This window comes from Bufo bufo, chromosome 3 (genome assembly GCF_905171765.1).
Source record: "Bufo bufo chromosome 3, aBufBuf1.1, whole genome shotgun sequence".
In the NCBI taxonomy this organism is placed as follows: Eukaryota; Metazoa; Chordata; class Amphibia; order Anura; family Bufonidae; genus Bufo; species Bufo bufo.
The window spans coordinates 111,256,753-111,274,555 of record NC_053391.1 but is presented as its reverse complement, the minus strand read 5'-3'; positions in this window follow the sequence as shown (position 1 = coordinate 111,274,555).

The window sequence follows — 17,803 nt, the reverse complement described above, 5'->3', positions numbered from 1 at the left end:
ATTTAAAAAATCCCCATCAATTTCAATACAAAGCAGGTACAAAGCTCAGAACTAAATTATTGGAGGATGTTGTAATGGTTTGTTAATTCGACAATGGTTAATCAATTCTACACACGTCCCCGGATAGGGGACGTAACAGGGATTAAACTGATAGGAATAGTACTAGTTAAGACACCACTCATTTAGGGTGTCACAGCACATTGCTCCGTGCACGCGCAGTGCCCTAACTTGGGAGTAAGAGGACCGACCAAGCTGCTTTTTCCATCTCCCGGTTCCTAAAATCAATTCATTTTGGTGTATCAGAGTTTGGTCTGTCACTGTGAAGGCAGTCGAAGGTACCCGGCCAAATTTTTTTTTTTCACAAAAGGCAATCCCTGATATGGGACGTAACAGGGATTAAACTGATGAGAATAGTACTACAGAAAATACCACTCATATCGGGTGTGAGAGTAAATTGCACGGCCAGACGCAGTGACCGTGGCGTGGATTCAAACAAAGGGGAGGGAGCCAGCGTTTTTTTAACCATCTCCCCGTTTGAAAAATCAATTTAATAAATGGACCCCAGATTGGGGACGTAACAGGGATTAAACTGATAAAAAGAAAGAACTACAGAAAATACCACTCATATCGGGTGTGAGAGTAAATTACACGGCGCAGACGCAGTGACTGTGGATTCAAACAAAGGGGAGGGAGACAGCGTTTTTTTTAACCATCTCCCCGTTCGAAAAATCTATTCAATTCACCTTTCGGGGACCCTTGGTGTTGTATGTGGCTGGGTGGAGGAAGAAACCTTCAATTACATCAATGGGACATGGCTAGCTTGGTATCCAACCTTGTACAAATGGGGAGTTTGCGGTTGGGCAAATGGACTGTTTGCGGTTGTTTGCAGTGCATTAATAGGGGAGTTTGGTCTGTTAATGTCTGTGAAGCGGGCGTAACCCTTACACTACCTAATCGATACAACATCATACCTGATCGTATACACACACTGGATGTTTTAAACCACGTTGTTCAAAAATTTTTTGGATTGTTAGGTGATTTATGCCCTTTATGGATTAAAACCCAACTCTGCGTCAACTATGTAATTTTCCATGGGAGTTTTGCCATGGATCCTCCTCCGGCATGCCACAGTCCAGGTGTTAGTCCCGTTGAAACAACTTTTCCATCACTACTGTGGCTAGAAAGAGTCCCTGTGGGTTTTAAAATTCGCCTGTCTATTGAAGTCTATGGCGGTTCGCCCGGTTTGCCCGTTCACGAACATTTGCAGAAATTCGCGTTCGCCGTTCGCAAACGGAAAATTTTATGTTCGCGACATCTCTAGTGATCAAACAGCATCATAAAAACCAAGGAAAGGTCAAGGATAAAATTGTAGAGAGGTGTAATCTCTGAACAGCTCACAGAGCACTGTTCAATACAAATCCAAAAATGGAAGGGGTATGGCACAATTGCAAACCTACTGAGATATGGCCGTCCACCTAAACAAACAGCATAGACAAGGACAATGGATTTTTTTCCTGGCTAAAATTATAGATCTCAGACGGAAATGGCCAAAACATATGCCAAATGTACATACATGAGCATAACGGATGCTTAAAATACAAGATATGTTTTTTCTTTATTTTTCTGTTCTTCTGACAGATCTGAAAAATAAATGGTGATCTGAACCCAGCCTTATCTTTTTTTCTTTTTTTAATTAGAGGTAGGGTACATTTGCAATCTCAATGCCATTTATAAATTTTGTCTTCACTTGATGCACAAAAAATAAAATTCTTATTTTTAAGTGAATCAGTCAAATCAGTACATCACAATTTTTATCAGTTTAGAGGGTTAAATCTCAGACCAGCATTCAAACCAGTGATGCATGTTGAGATAAACCCATGTGGTATTACAGCTGTCATCTGTAAATCTATACTTGTCAGGTTAGTTACAGCTTTTGATATAACTGAGGGTAATAAGAAAGCCATGAAGGTCAAGGTCAAAAATGCTCAAAATTATGGCATTGTATTAAAGAAACTTCTACTGAACTGGAGCAGCAAAATATGTAAGTGAGTCTATGTATGTGTGTATATACTTGTTATGGCAATATGAAAAAAACACTATTAACGCAAAAAAGAATTTATTAAATGGTTTATTTAATGGTTTACATAGATTTCCATTCAACATGTGGAATTTGTATTCTTTTTGTCGAGAAACACCAGCAAAAAGACTACACCAAAAACAGCAAAAGCCCTCAAAAATGCCATAAAAAACGTGATTTTGCACCTGTGTTTTTGGTGCATCTTTTTGCAGAAAAAATACAAATCCAGATGTTAGCTGTCAATGTATGGGAATAAGGAAACAGAACACACAATAATTTTTTTTTGCCTCTGGCGGTTTTTGTTTATTAGTTTTTTTTTGTCTTTCTACCTTCCTTCAAAAATTTTGCATGCTGTAGATCTTGGCATTTTTTCAGGCCTTTCACATCATCTTCTTTACAGGGGAAAAACGCCAGGAAGAAATCACTTGTGGTCAGAAACCTTGGAGATCATTTACTAAAGAACGGCATTTCAATTCCCAGTCTCAATAAAAACTCTGCTGGCAGAAGTTCTCACCAACTTATTAAGAGACCGACGTCTCTAATAATTTTGTCGCACTTTCTACTGCCCCTGTATTAGAACTGAAATAAACTCCAGCCAGGAACTGGAGTCGATTACTGGTGTAGTGTGTGCCAGTTTTCTGAAGGACACGTTGTTAAATGAGTTGGGCCATGGTGCTCCAGCCTGATCCCGCCTCATTTCTCCACAAAATGCTTATTTTTTTGCAAAAATGTCATCGGTATCTGAATAAGCTAAAAAGTCCATGGAACATTAGTACACTGTTTGCAAACAACTGGCCAAAATAAGACACAAAAACATAGCAAAAAATGTAGATGCCCACAACATTTGTGTGTGCACGGACCCTTAAAGGGGTTGTGCAATGATTTATATTAATGACCTATTGTCAGGTTAGGTCATCTATATCTGATCGTCAATAATCCAACACCTAGGACGCCCGCTGATCAGTTTCTTGAAGAGGAGGCGGCACTTTATGCGAGGCTGTATTTATTCTTCCTGTTCATTACACTACGTGCCATCTCAGAAGTGTAGTGTAATGATGAGTATTTAAGTCCATTCACTTGAATGGAGCCAGTACTTTTAATTACTCTACGCTACCTCTCCACTGAAGACAACACGTAGTGTATGGAAGAGGAAGCTGTGCTCGCATGGAGTGTCGCCTACTCTTTAAACAGCTGATCGTCAGGGGTGTCAGGTGTCAAACCTCCACCGATCGGCTATTGATGACCTAATCTGAGGATAGGTCATCAATATATCACTACACAACTATTTTAAGCAGATGTCCATCTTTTAGTTCCAGCATTTTGTGCTGATTCATTTCATATCCAAGATAGACTCCATAAATCACACCTCCCATCAAAAAGAGCCTATACTGCCAATTAGTCACACATGGAAAGACAGCATTACTGTGACATAAATGACAAAATAGAAATAACAATTCAATAAATATAAAAGCAGCTAGGCATAAACATTTTGAAACCTCATGTATCAAAAAAGTAGCTTCACTCTGTTGCCAAATCTTTGCACAATTGTCAAAATTTGCGGAAAAAATAAATAAATGCTATTTATGGGGGTTTACACCACATTTTCAAAAAGTGGGCACATAGCACACAGAACTGAGCGGAAAGGGGCCTGAAAAATGTATTATAATTTACACCAGAAATTATAGCTCAAATCTATGTCAGCAAACAGAAGGCCGGAGATGCGCCTATTTTATTTCGAGGCCTGCATTTTTTAATAAATTAGGTGCCTATAACTCCAGCGCAAACTAGGTCAAAAACGCGTAGAGTAGGAAATGGCAGTCTTGATAAATTCCCCATGTTCATAAAGGGTAATTGTTGATGATAAAGTACGTTAATAAATAGTGAACAGCCGAGCTATGTCAGCTAGGAAATATGGGGCGAAACAGCAATAAAGTGCAATGTGCAGTAAAAATCAGACATCAATACTATCAATTCATATAAAGGTAGTAAAAATTCATCACTGTGTATAAAGTAACATGCAACAGTGCTAATTGAAGCTCTATAGCAGACAAAGCATCATCTATAACACACACACTATACTGATACATGGTGTCTATGTAGCAACTGGAATGCTGCCAGCTCCAAATCAATCCGCACCTTGAAGGAAAACTGTCGGTTTTGGACACAAGTTGAATCAGCTTTGTCTGCAATTGTGTTCAGTGTTTTTTCTGCGGGGGTGCAATCAGTTTTGAATCCGTTTTTCGCGCACGTGAAGGAAAACTGAAGAATAACAATCTACATCTCCAGCAACCATCAGTGAAAAATGCATTGCATCCGGATGCCTTCCATTTTTCATGCAAGCCTGATTTACTTCTATGGAGCCAGAGCTGCGTGAAAGCGTTTTTTCCTGAACGCAGGGATGATCAATGATAGCAATGCTCATGCACACAGACGCATTGAAATGAATGGGTAAGGATTCAGTCCGGATGCTATCAGTTTGTAGCCTGCATTGCATCCAGAGGAAAAACTTGCTTGTGTGAAAGAGGCCTCATTCTTCAGGTTTTATTCAAGTGTGTGAAAAATGCATCAAAAACTAATTGCGTCCACGCATAAAAAACTGATACACTGAATGCTATCACAGACAAAACTGATTAAACTTGCATGAAAAGCCATCAGTTTTCCTCTGAACAGATCCTGGCTTCGGCCTCTTGCACACGACCGTATGGCTTAGGCCTCTTTCACACGACCGTTGTGTGCACCCGTGGCCGTTGTGCCATTTTCCTTTTTTTTTCGCGGACCCCATGACTTTCAATGGGTCCGTGGAAAAAACGGAAAATGCACCGTTTTGCAGCCGCATCCGAGATCCGTGTTTCGTGGCCGTGAAAAAAATATGACCTGTCCTATTTTTTTCACGGCCAACGGTTCACGGACCCATTCAAGTCAATGGGTCCGTGAAAGAACACGGATGCACACAAGATTGGCATCCATGTCCGTGATCCGTGGCCGTAGGTTACTTTTTATACAGACGGATCCGAAGATCCGTCTGCATAAAAGCTTTTTCATAGCTGAGTTTTCACTTCGTGAAAACTCAGAACCGACAGTATATTCTAACACAGAAGCGTTCCCATGGTGATGGGGACGCTTCTAGTTAGAATACACTACAAACTGTGTACAAGACTGCCCCCTGCTGCCTGGCAGCACCCGATCTCTTACAGGGGGCCGTGATCAGCACAATTAACCCCTTCAGGTGCGGCACCTGAATGGGTTAATTGTACTATCATATCCCCCTGTAAGAGATCAGGGCTGCCAGGCAGCAGGGGGCAGACCCTCCCCCCCTCCCCAGTTTGAATATCATTGGTGGCCAGTGCGACCCCCCCCCCCCTATTGTAATAATAGGTTGGTGGCCAGTGCGGCCCCCCCCTCCCTCTATTGTAATTATTCGTTGGTGGCACAGTGTGCGCCCCCCCCCCTCCCTCCCTCTATTGTAATAATTCGTTGGTGGCACAGTGTGCGCCCCCCCCCCTCCCTCCCTCTATTGTAATAATTCGTTGGTGGCACAGTGTGCGCCCTCCATCGGCCCCCCCTCCCTCTATAGCATTAACAACATTGTTAGCCAGTGTGCGGCCTCCCATCTCCCCCCCCCCCCCCCATCATTGGTGGCAGCGGAGTTCCGATCGGAGTCCCAGTTTAATCGCTGGGGCTCCGATCGGTAACCATGGCAACCAGAACGCTACTACAGTCCTGGTTGCCATGGTTACTTAGCAATAGTACAATAGTAGAAGATTCATACTTACCTGCTCCTGGCTGCTGCTGCGATGTTCGTGTCCGGCCGGGAGCTCCACCTACTGGTAAGTGACAGGGTCTGTGCGGCGCATTGCTAAATGAACTGTCACTTACCAGTAGGAGGAGCTCCCGGCCGGACACGAAAATCGCAGCTCCCAGGTAAGTATGAATCTTTTACTATTGTACTATTGCTAGTAACCCGCTGCCACCAATGATCGGGAGGGGGGGGGGGGGGGATGGGAGGCTGCACACTGGCCACCAATGTTGTTAATGCTATAGAGGGAGGGGGGGCCGATGGGGGGCGCACACTGTGCCACCAACGATTTATTACAATAGAGGGAGGAAGGGGGAGGGGGGGCGCACACTGTGCCACCAACGATTTATTACAATAGAGGGAGGAAGGGGGGGGGGGGGGCGCACACTGTGCCACCAACGATTTATTACAATAGAGGGAGGAAGGGGGGGGGGGGCGCACACTGTGCCACCAACGAATTATTACAATAGAGGGAGGAAGGGGGGGGCCGCACTGGCCACCAATGATATTCAAACTGGGGAGGGGGGGGGGTCTGCCCCCTGCTGCCTGGCAGCCCTGATCTCTTACAGGGGGATATGATAGTACAATTAACCCCTTCAGGTGCGGCACCTGAGGGGTTAATTGTGCTGATCACGGCCCCCTGTAAGAGATCGGATACTGCTAGGCAGCAGGGGGCAGACATGTACACAGTTTGTAGTATATTCTAACTAGAAGCGTCCCCATCACCATGGGAACGCCTCTGTGTTAGAATATACTGTCGGAAATGAGGTTTCACGATCTAACTCATATCCGACAGTATATTCTAACATAGAGGCGTTCCCATGGTGATGGGGACGCTTCAAGTTAAAATATACCATCGGATTGGAGAAAACTCCGATCCGATGGTATAAAAGGGACTCCAGACTTTACATTGAAAGTCAATGGGGGACGGATACGTTTGAAATGGCACCATATTGTGTCAACGTCAAACGGATCCGTCCCCATTGACTTGCATTGTAATTCAGGACGGATCCGTTTGGCTCCGCACGGCCAGGCGGACACCAAAACGACTTTTTTTTCATGTCCGAGGATCCTCCAAAAATCAAGGAAGACCCACGGACGAAAAAACGGTCACGGATCACGGAAAAACGGGACCCCGTTTTGCGGACCGTGAAAATATACTGTCGTGTGCAATAAGCCTTATTCAGTATTTTTCGGTCCGCAAAAAACAGATCCACAAAAAATACGCATGACGTCCGTGATAGAACAGTACTATCCTTGTCCTTTATGAGGACAATAATAGGACATGTTGTATCTTTGAACGGAAAGGAAAAACGGAAATATGGAAACGGAATGCATACGGAGTACATTAGTTTTTTTTTGCAGACCCATTGAAATGAATGGTTCCGTATACGGAACGCAAAAAACGGAACGTAAATGGAAAAAAAAAACATTTGTGTGCAAGAGGCCTTATTCCGTATCACTGTGAAATAGGCCTTAGGGGGAGATTAATCAAAACTGGTGTAAAGGAAAACTGGCTTAGTTCTAAAGGAGCTCTGAAAAATTAAAGATGGCATCTGATTGGTTGCGATAGGTAACTGAGCAATTTTTCTTTTGTATCAGATTTGTTAAATGCCCCCTTAGTGCTCTTAAAAAGAGTTCAAAATCCCAAAACCACAATGACAAATAGTAAAATTTAGGTTGCTTTTAGCTGACACTAAGGGGTACTTAGGCATTTCTTCTATGGTATTCTAGTATTGAGAACAACCTATAAACAGTATGCAGTAAGTGTGTAAGCACCACCTAGTGCTGTCTGCAGGATGTCATTTAACTCATTTGTGCTTTGCTGTACTTTGGGGCTTTGTATCATTCAAAAAAAGAGCACCAGCTGCAATAATGATATACTGGGACATAAATAAGCACAACATATTAGACCCTTATTTCTGATATTTAAGGACTCTATACTGACAGGGAGCAAATGTGGTGCTAATATTCAAAAAGGGTCCAAAAACAGAGCTTGTAAACTGTAGGCCGGTAAGTTTAACATCTGTTGTGGGTAATATATTTATTAATGATCTTGTAGAAGGCTTGCACAGCTAGATGGAGGGACAAATGCTATTTGAGTAACTAATTGCAACGGGTGTGAAAAACCTGTTGCCCCAGAAAAACTAGTTGAGGGCTGCGATATACCTTCTTCCACAAAATCCTGATTGAGGGGTGCTATATACCTGTTTCCACCAAATACTGATTGAGGGATGGTATTTACCAGTTTCTGCCAAATACTGATTGAGGGGTGCTACACAACATTTTCCACCAAATACAGATTGAGGGGTGCAATACACCTACTTCCACAAAATACTAATTGAGGGGGGCCATATTCCTGTTTCCGCCAAATACTGATTGAGGGGTGCTATATATCTGTTTCTGCCAAATACTGATTGAGGGGTGCCATATACCTTCTTCCACCAAATACTGATTGAGGGCTGCGATACACCTGCTTCCACAAAATACTGATTGAGGGGTGCTATGTACCTGTTTCCATCAAATACTGATTGAGGGGTGCCATACACCTGTTTGTGCCAAATACTGATTGAGGGGTGCTATATACCTGTTTCCGCCAAATACTGATTGAGGGGTGCCATATACCTTCTTCCACTAAATACTGATTGAGGGGTGCAATGCACCTTTTTTAGCCAAATACTGAATGAGGGGTGCTATATACCTGTTTCCACCAAATACTGATTGAAGGGTGCTATATACCTTCTTCCACTAAATACTGATTGAGGGATGCTATTGCTATATACCTTCTTCCACCAAATACTGATTGAGGGGTGCAATATACCTTTTTCTGCCAAATACTGATTGAGGGGTGCCATATACCTTCTTCCTCTAAATAGCGATTGGGGGGTGCTATTGCTATATACCTTCTTCCACCAAATACTTATTGAGGGGTGCAATACACCTGCTTCCACAACATACTGATTGAGGGGTGCCATATGCCTGTTTCTGCCAAATACTGATTGGGAGGTGCTATATACCTGTATCCGCCAAATACTGATTGAGGGGTGACATACACCTGTTTCCGCCAATTACTGATTGAGGGGTGCCATATACCTTCTTCCACTAAATACTGATTGAGGGGTGCTATTTCTATATACCTTCTTCCACCAAATACTGATTGAGGGTTGCGATACACCTGCTTCCACAAAATACTGATTGAGGGGTGCCATATATCTGTTTCCGCCAAATACTGATTGAGGGGTGCTATATACCTGTATCCGCCAAATACTGATTGAGGGGTGACATACACCTGTTTCCACCAAATACTGATTGAGGGGTGCTATATAAGTGTTTCCACCATATACTGATTGAGGGGTGCTATATACCTTCTTCCACTAAATACTGATTGAGGGGTGATATTGCTATATAACTTCTGCCACCAAATACTGATTGAGGGGTGCTATATACCTGTTTCCGCCAAATACTGATTAAGGGGTGCCATACACCTGTTTCCGCCAAATGCTGATTGACGGGTGCTATATACCTGTTTCTGCCAAATACTGATTGAGGGGTGCTATATACCTTCTTCCACTAAATACTGATTGAGGGGTGCTATTGCGATGTACCTTTTTCCACCAAATACTGATTGAGGGGTGCAATACACCTTTTTCCGCCAAATACTGATTGAGGGGTGCCATATACCTTCTTCCACTAAATACTGATTGAGGTGTGCTATTTCTATATACCTTCTTCCACCAAATACTGATTGAGGGGTGCAATACACCTGCTTTCACAAAATACTGATTGAGGGGTGCCATATACCTGTTTCGACCAAATATTGATTGAGCGGTGCTATATACCTGTTTCCGCCAAAATGTGGGAATAACTTAAAAACGCTTTTACTTATCCAGGCCATTCTGAGATTGTTTTCTCGTCACATATTGTACTTTATGACAGTGGTAAAACTGAGTCAACATATTTCATTTTTATTTAAAAAATACCAAATTTACCAAAAATTGGGAAATATTAGCAAATTTGCAAATTTCAATTTCTCTACTTTTATAATAGATAGTAAAAACTCAAAAAATAGTTATTACTTTATATTCCCCATATGTCTACTTTATGTTTGGATCATTTTGTGAATGCCATTTTATTTTTTGGGGACGTTTGAAGGCTTAGAAGTTCAGAAGCAAATCTTGAAATTTTTCAGAAAACTTCCAAAACCCACTTTTTAAGGACCAGTTCAGGTCTGAAGTCACTTTGACATGATAGAAACCACCCAAGAATGACAGCATTTTAGAAACTACAGTCGTGGCCATAAGTTTTGAGAATGACACAAATATTAGTTTTCACAAAGTTTGCTGCTAAACTGCTTTAAGATATTTGTTTCAGTTGTTTCTGTGATGTAGTGAAATATAATTACACGCACTTCATACGTTTCAAAGGCTTTTATCGACAATTACATGACATTTATGCAAAGAGTCAGTATTTGCAGTGTTGGCCCTTCTTTTTCAGGACCTCTGCAATCCGACTGGGCATGCTCTCAATCAACTTCTGGGCCAATTCCTGACTAATAGCAACCCATTCTTTCATAATCACTTCTTGGAGTTTGTCAGAATTAGTGGGTTTTTGTTTGTCCACCCGCCTCTTGAGGATTGACCACAAGTTCTCAATGGGATTAAGATCTGGGGAGTTTCCAGGCCATGGACCCAAAATGTCAACGTTTTGGTCCCCGAGCCACTTAGTTATCACTTTTGCCTTATGGCACGGTGCTCCATCGTGCTGGAAAATGCATTGTTCTTCACCAAACTGTTGTTGGATTGTTGGAAGAGGTTGCTGATGGAGGGTGTTTTGGTACCATTCTTTATTTATGGCTGTGTTTTTGGGCAAAATTGTGAGTGAGCCCACTCCCTTGGATGAGAAGCAACCCCACACATGAATGGTCTCAGGATGCTTTACTGTTGGCATGACACACGACTGATGGTAGCGCTCACCTTTTCTTCTCTGGACAAGCCTTTTTCCAGATGCCCCTAACAATCGGAAAGAGGCTTCATCGGAGAATATGACTTTGCCCCAGTCCTCAGCAGTCCATTCACCAAACTTTCTGCAGAAGAGCAATCTGTCCCTGATGTTTTTTTTGGAGAGAAGTGGCTTCTTTGCTGGCCTTCTTGACACCAGGCCATCTTCCAAAAGTCTTTGCCTCACTGTGCGTGCAGATGCGCTCACACCTGCCTGCTGCCATTCCTGAGCAAGCTCTGCACTGGTGGCACTCTGATCCCGCAGCTGAATCCTCTTTAGGAGACGATCCTGGCGCTTGCTGGACTTTCTTGGATGCCCTGAAGCCTTCTTAACAAGAATTGAACCTCTTTCCTTGAAGTTCTTGATGATCCTATAAATTGTTGATTGAGGTGCAATCTTAGTAGCCACAATATCCTTGCCTGTGAAGCCATTTTTATGCAACGCAATGATGGCTGCACGCGTTTCTTTGCAGGTCACCATGGTTAACAATGGAAGAACAATGATTTCAAGCATCACCCTCCTTTTAACATATCAAGTCTGCCATTTTAACCCAATCAGCCTGACATAATGATCTCCAGCCTTGTGCTCGTCAACATTCTCACCTGAGTTAACAAGACGATTACTGAAATGATCTCAGCAGGTCCTTTAATGACAGCAATGAAATGCAGTGGAAAGGTTTTTTGGGGATTAAGTTAATATTCATGGCAAAGAAGGACTATGCAATTCATCTGATCGCTCTTCATAACATTCTGGAGTATATGCAAATTGCTATTATAAAAACTTAAGCAGCAACTTTTCCAATTTCCAATATTTATGTAATTCTCAAAACTTTTGGCCACGACTGTACACCCGTCAAGGTATTCAAAACTGATTTTACAAACTTTGTTAACCCTTTAGGTGTTCCACAAGAATTAATGGAAAATGGAGATGAAATTTTAGAAATTCACTTTTTTGGCAGATTTCCATTTTAATAAAAAAAAGAATTCCGCTAACAAAGCAAGGGTTAACAGCCAAACAAAACTCAATATTTATTGCCCTGATTCTGTAGTTTACAGAAACACCCCATATGTGGTCGTAAACTACTGTACGGGCACACGGCATTGCGCAGAAGGAAAGGAACGCCATATGGTTTTTGGAAAGCAGATTTCACTGGGAAAATTTTAAGCTGCCATGTCACATTTGAAGACCCCCTGATGCACCCCTAGAGTAGAAACTCCCAAAAAATGACCCCATTTTGTAAACTACGGGATAAGGTGGCAGTTTTGTTGGTACTATTTTAGGGTACATATGATTTTTGGTTGCTCTATATTACACTTTTTGTGAGGCAAGTGAGGCAAGGTTACAAAATATAGCTGTTTTGGCACAGTTTTTATTTTTTGTTATTTACAATGTTCATCTGACAGGTTAGATCATGTGGTATTTTTATAGAGTAGGTTGTTAAGGATGCGACACTACCAAATATGACCTTTTTTTGGTTGTTTGTTTCAGTTTCATGTAATAAAGCATTTTTGAAAAAAATGTTTTTTTTGTGTCTCCATATTCTGAAAGCCATAGTTTTTATTTTATATTTTGGGCGACTGTCTTATGTAGGAGCTCATTTTTTTCGGTATGAGATGGCGGTTTGATTGGTACTATTTTTGGGTGCATATGACTTTTTTATCACTTGCTATTACACTTTTTGTGATGTAAGGTGACAAAAAATAGAATTTTTGACACACTTTTTATTAATTTTTTTTAAGGGGTTCACCTGAGGGATTTGGTCATGTGATATTTTTATACAGCAGGTTCTTACGGACTCGGCGATACCTACTATGTATGCTTTTATTATTTATTTATGTTTTAGGCAATAACAGCATTTTTAAATAAATAAAAAATCATGTTTTAGTGTCTCCATATTCTGAGAGCCATAGTTTATTTTATTTTTGGGGCGATTGTCTTAGGTAGCATCTCATTTTTTTCAGGATGAGATTACGGTTTGATTGGTATGATTTTGGGGTGCACATGACTTTTTTATCACTTGCTATTACACTTTGTGTGATGTAAAGTTACAAAAAATTGCTTTTTTACACCGTTTTTATTTTTATTTTTTTACGGTGTTCACCTAAAGGGGTTAGTTTATGTGATATTTTTATACAGCAGATTCTTACGGATGCGGCGATACCTAATATGTATACTTTTTTTATTTATTTATGTTTTACACAATAAGCATTTTTGAATTAAAAAAAAAACATGTTTCAGTGTCTCCATATTCGGAGAGCCCTATTTTTTTTTTTTTGGGGAGATTATCTTAGGCAGGATCTCATTTGTTGCGGGATGAGATGACGGTTTGATTGGTATGTTTTTTTGATCACTTGCTATTACACTTTTTGTGATGTAAGGTGACCAAAAAAATGACTTTTAGGACACAGTTTTTGTTATTTTTTTTACGGTGTTCACCTGTGGGGTTAGGTAATATGGTATTTTTATACAGCAGGTCCTTACGGACATGGTAATACCTAATATGTCTACTTTTTTTTTATTTATTTTACACAATAATATCCTTTTTGAAATAAAAAAAAATCATGTTTTAGTGTCTCCATATTCTGAGACAGTTTTTTCAGTTTTTGGTCGATTGTCTTACTGTGGGTAGGGTATACTTTTTGCGGGATGATATGATGGTTTGATTGGCACTATTTTGGGAGCATGTTATTTTTTGATCACTTGCTATTACACTTTTTACGATGTAAGGTAACAAAAAATGGCTTTTTTGACACAGTTTTTATTTTATCTTTTTTACGGTGTTCACCTAAGGGGTTAGGTCAAGTGGTATTTTTTTTAGAGCAGGCTGTTACAGACGCGGCGATACCTAATATGTCTACTTTTTTATTTTATTTTACACAATAATATCATTTTTTAAACAAAGAAAAATCATGTTTTAGTGTCTCTGTATTCTAAGAGCCATAGTTATTTCAGTTTTTGTGCTATTGTCTTAGCTAGGGTATCATTTTTGCGGGATGAGATGACGGTTTGATTGGCACTATTTTGGGATGCATATGACTTTTTGATCGCTTGCTATTACACTTTATGTGATGTAAGTTGACAAAAAATTGCTTTTTTGACGTTTTTTTTAAATCTTTTTTACAGTGTTCATCTGAGGGGTTAGGTCATGTGGTATTTTTTTTAGAGAAGGCTGTTACGGACACGGCGATACCTACAATTTTTTTTTTTTACATTTAACACAATAATATAATTTTTTAAACAAAACAAAATCATGTTTTAGTGTCTCCATAGTCGGAGAGCCATAGTTTTTTAATTTTTTTTGGCGATTGTCTTAGGGGCTAATTTTTTGTGGGATGAAGTGACGGTTAGATTGGTCCTATTTTGGTGGGCATACGCCTTTTTGATCACTTGGTGTTGCACTTTTAGTGATGTAAGGTGACAAAAAAGTTTTTATTTTATTTTTTACGGTGTTCACCTGAGGGGTTAGGTCATGTGATATTTTTATAGAACCGGTCGATACGGACGCGGCGATACCTAATAAGTCAACTTTTTTTTATTTCCCCTATTTTTTACAATTTTTTTTCACTTTATTTTGGGAAAATCTAACTTTTTTTTTTTTTACTTGAAACTTTAAATTTTTAGTAAAACTTTATTTTTTTTCCATTTTTTTTCCCTTTTATTTTTTTGTAACACTCTGGGACTTCAACTTTTGGGGGTCTGATCTCCTTTACAATGCACACATTGGCTGTAAGTGTATTACGCACTGTAATACATTTTTAGCGTTCCTGCCTGTGAGATCCAGGGGGCTGGATCTCACAGGCTGTCACAGAAGGCAGCCACGATGCCTTAAAAAGGCATCGGGCTGCCTTTCCTGCCATTGGGTCCCTGTCATAGCAGCACGGGGACCTGATGGCTGCTTCCTCCCTGCACGGACATTGCACGTGCCATGGTCAGCTCTGACAGTGGTTAATGCGCCGGCATCTGTGATTTCACCAATGCCGGCGCATACAGCAGGAGTACGGCTATCAGTGACTGCCAGACCCCTGCCGCTGATCGGGCGGGCGCAGCTCCTGCACCCGCCCGATCAGAGTGCCGTACATGTACGGCACTGGGCGTTAAGTCACGTCCGGTTGCACTGTACATGTACGACGCTGGGCATAAAGGGGTTAAAGAAGACCATGTTTTGGAGGTAAAAACCCAGACTTGTTTACCACCAAAAAGCAGACAGCCTGACCTTTTAAATGTCTGGTTTTAGCTCTGTTGTCATGTCTGGAAACTTGCATTTGTCTGGAAAAACTGCTCTGTCATTGCCATTGAGTAGCCATAGCTCTAGAGATGGCACTATGATACTGGCACTTTGGGGGGGGGGGGGGCGAGATGGCACTATGATACTGGGACATGTGGGTGGAGAGAGGCACTTGATACTGGCACATGATGGGGGGGCATCTATGGGGACACTTACTGGCACATTATTTGGGGGCATTATGGGGGGTCCCTTTTTACTCGCACATTATAGGGGGGCACTATGGGGGCCACAAAGAAGGGGTATTTTATATGGGGGGCTCTGTGTGGTACTAGTATTATAAGGGGGTTTATCTGTTTCTGCAGTATAATATTGGAGAGCACAGCGGCACAGTATTGGGGGTGGTAGGATGATTTGTCCAGGAGATGGGAGGATGATGGAAAAGTAGTAAACTAAGATTTTGTTTGTCAAACTGCAGAGACGAAAAATGGTGGTCTGGTCTGAAGGTCTGAAAGGAGAAGATGAGGAAAGAGAACATCTACATCACAGGAGACGTCACTGGATGTAAGAGGTATGTGCGCTGTATTACCCTGGATGTAAAAGGTATGTGCGCTGTATTACCTTGTATTTCCATTCTTTTTCGAATCCAAATCTGAATACTTTGTTAAAAAAGGACTCTTAATTTTTTCATATTAAAAGAATATTGAGTTTGAATCACTTTGTTTCTTACACCGTTCATACAATTCTTATGTACAGGATTCGTAGGATTCGAGATTCAAAAGATTCAAGAGATTCGAGAACCTTTTCGATTCAGATTCGAAAAAAATTGGATTCGTCCCACCTCTACTTTAAAGTAAAGTTCTTTGATTATTCTTAGTTCTGACCCAATTGGATGGGATAATGGTCTACTGTAGTGTTTCCCTACCAGGATGCCTCCAGCTGTTGCAAAACTACATTTCCCAGCATGCCCTGACAGCCAAATGCTGAGAGTTGTAGTTTTGCAACAGCTGGAGGCATCCTGGTAGGGAAAAGCTGGTCTACTGTGATAATATAAACAATGGGAGTTCTACAAAAGAGCTATTGTGGGGCAAAGTTCATATTCGTGTTTACACACGTGTTTTAACCCCCTTAAGGACTTTTTTGCAAATCTGACCAGTGTCAGTGGTGATAACTTTAAAACGCTTTGACTTATCCAGGCCATTCTTAGATTATTTTTTTGTCACATATTGTACTTCATGACACTGGTAAAATGAAGTAAAAAAAAAATATTTTTTTTTTTTATAAAAAAAATACCAAATTTACCAAAAATTTGTAAAAAAATTGCAAATTTCCAAGTTTCTATTTCACTACTTCTATAATACATAGTAATACCTCCAAAAATAGTTATTACTTTACATTCCCCTATATATCTACTTCATGTTTGGATCATTTTGGGAATGATATTTTATTTTATGGGGATGTTGCAAGGCTTAGAAGTTTAGAAGCAAATCTTAAAATTTTTCAGAAATTTTCAAAAACCCAATTTTTAGGGACAAGTTCAGGTCTGAAGTCACTTTGCGAGGCTTACATAATAGAAACCACCCAAAAATGACCCCATTCTATAAACTACACCCCTCAAGGTATTCAAAACTGATTTTTACAAACTTTGTTAACCCTTTAGGTGTTCCACAATAATTAATGAAAAATAGAGATACAATTTCTAAATTTCACTTTTTTGGCAGATTTTCCATTTTAATATTTTTTTTTACTTTTACAAAGCAAGGGTTAACAGCCAAACAAAACTCTATATTTATGGCCCTGATTATGTAGTTTACAGAAACACCGCATATGTAGTCATAAACCGCTGTAGGGGCACACGGCATGGGGCAGAACGAAAGGAATGCCATACGGTTTTTGGAAGACAGATTTTGCTGGACTGTTTTTTTTGACACCATGTCCCATTTGAAGCCCCCCTGATGCAACCCTAGAGTAGAAACTCCAAAAAAGTGACCCCATCTAAGAAACTACACCCCTCAAGGTATTCAAAACAGAATTTACAAACGTCGTTAACCCTTTAGGTGTTCCACAAGAGTTATTGGCAAATGGAAATAAAATTTCAGAATTTAAATTTTTTGGCAAGTTTGGTAGTTTACAGAAACACTCCATATGTGGTCGTAAACAGCTGTACGGGCACACGGCAGGGCGCAGAAGAAAAGAAATGCCTTACGGTTTTTGGAAGGCAGATTTTGCTGGACTGTTTTTTTTGACACCATGTCCCATTTGAAGCCCCCCTGATGCAACCCTAGAGTAGAAACTCCAAAAAAGTGACCCCATCTAAGAAACTACACCCCTCAAGGTATTCAAAACAGAATTTACAAACGTCGTTAACCCTTTAGGTGTTCCACAAGAGTTATTGGCAAATGGAAATAAAATTTCAGAATTTAAATTTTTTGGCAAGTTTGGTAGTTTACAGAAACACTCCATATGTGGTCGTAAACAGCTGTACGGGCACACGGCAGGGCGCAGAAGAAAAGAAATGCCTTACGGTTTTTGGAAGGCAGATTTTGCTGGACTGTTTTTTTTTGGACACCATGTCCCATTTGAAGCCCCCCTGATGCACCCCTAGTGTAGAAAATCCCAAAAAGTGGCCCCATTTTAGAAACTACGGGATAGGGTGGCAGTATTGTTGGTACTAGTTTAGGGTACATATGATTTTTTATAGACCAGTTTG